The following is a 1874-nucleotide window of genomic DNA, read 5'->3' on the forward strand; positions in this document are numbered from 1 at the left end:
CATGTAGTACAAGCCACAAATAAGATCCATTGTTGATAATGAGAGCTTCCTCCCTTCCTAACCCTCTGTCCTACATAAATGATAGTAACACAAATTTGAATCAAAGCAAAATTCTAAGGAACTGTAAATCTCTTTCACACCCTCTCCCTTCCATTATAGTAAAAGTAATCAATACTTACTGTCAATTGTTATACCTTGATTAATCTCACTTCCTGAATGCAGTAAAATCTCTTCATACTGAGCAATACTTGGTCGATATGCACCAATGGTATTCAGAGACACACACATCAATCACATTGCACATGCAATGAAATACAAGTCACATTGAACAACCAATGTTTTTAAGATGATGGACCTCCCATACACCATACCCACTTCCATCAAAAATCAATGCTTAAGAAATATTAATAGATTTAACTGCTTGGAAATGATTAGTACCAACATGCTTCAATTACAAAGCAGGTGTATTAGTATCACAAGGAATGCCATATAACTCCTAGGTACCATATCTAGCCCAGCCAACAAAAGCAGGAGTAAGTGAATATGAATATATGGTTGTACCTATTATTGCAGATAATGTTATAATCTCTGTCTCAGTAGCCCACACATAATTTCTATTCATTTTGGACTTATTTATGTAATCATATATGCTTGAATATCTGGTTGCACTTAACGTACTATAAAACAATTCCTCTTCAAATTTTGACGTATTACTAACAATTACTTTACGTAATTGGTATTGCTGAAAAAATGACCCAGTAATGAGATATGAAAGGGCATAAAATAAACAGTTCCAATCACCAGGGACATCAAGAGTACTATTAGGAACTCTTTCATCTGACAATGGTGTTGTGGACTACCAGGTAAGATTCTAGCAGCTGTGACAAATTTGAGATTTAAAATCTCACACCACCATCTTTGAAATTCTTCATTACCAGGGTAATAAACATAATCCCTTTGTCTCCTTCTCACAATATCTGTGTTGGGAGGCTCTTCATAAGTAAAAATGACATCTTTTTTTGGATTACTTGTCTCTAATTTAATGCTTGAGAGTTTTATAGATACAATCAGACTACTACTACAATGATCATTTTTTACAACACACTTGGTTTTATCATCTTTTAGTTTACATTTAATGTTTAAGAGTTTTAAAGATACAATCAGACTACTACAACTATCATCATTTTTGACATTACATTTGGTTTTTAGGTCTTTAAATTAATTAAAACAATTTTTTTGAGCGAGGCAATACCAAAGCAGTATTGTCAGTACTACTGTCTATATCGGCTTTTCTTTTTGGGGCTAGGCTTATTTAACGCATTACCATCATATACTTTACTCTTATTTAGGCGATTAGACTTTTGTAAATCAATACTCTTACATTTATTGCTACTAACTGTACTGTTACTAGTACTTTGTACATCACTTACAGTCACCTTGGCATTCTTACTACAAGGTTCACCATCATCAATTATACCAGTCAGTTGAATCTTTCTCTTCTTTCCTTTACTTTTCTTGATTTGAGGTAAGTCATTCCAAAATTTACTTTTAAGGCGGTTAGTTTTGTTAATGCACAGATTACTAACTTTAAAAGAGAGACAATCAAATTATAATAAATTTAATGCATTTAATGTACGTACACCAGACAATGCAACATATGCCATACCATCCCCAAAAACATCTGTTGATAAGTCAATAATGGCTGTATCTAGTGAGAGGCTTTGACAATTATGAATAGTAACAGCATAAGAAAGTATAAGGGGAACTGTTTACCATGTATGTACAAATTCGTAGATAGTATAAATCTAGATGTAACCCTTTCTATGTCACAAGGTACATCAATATGATCAAATTTGATTGATATACTTGTAGCA

The sequence above is a fragment of the Amphimedon queenslandica genome, unplaced genomic scaffold (assembly GCF_000090795.2).
Source record: "Amphimedon queenslandica unplaced genomic scaffold, v1.1 AMPQUscaffold_13425, whole genome shotgun sequence".
In the NCBI taxonomy this organism is placed as follows: domain Eukaryota; kingdom Metazoa; phylum Porifera; class Demospongiae; order Haplosclerida; family Niphatidae; genus Amphimedon; species Amphimedon queenslandica.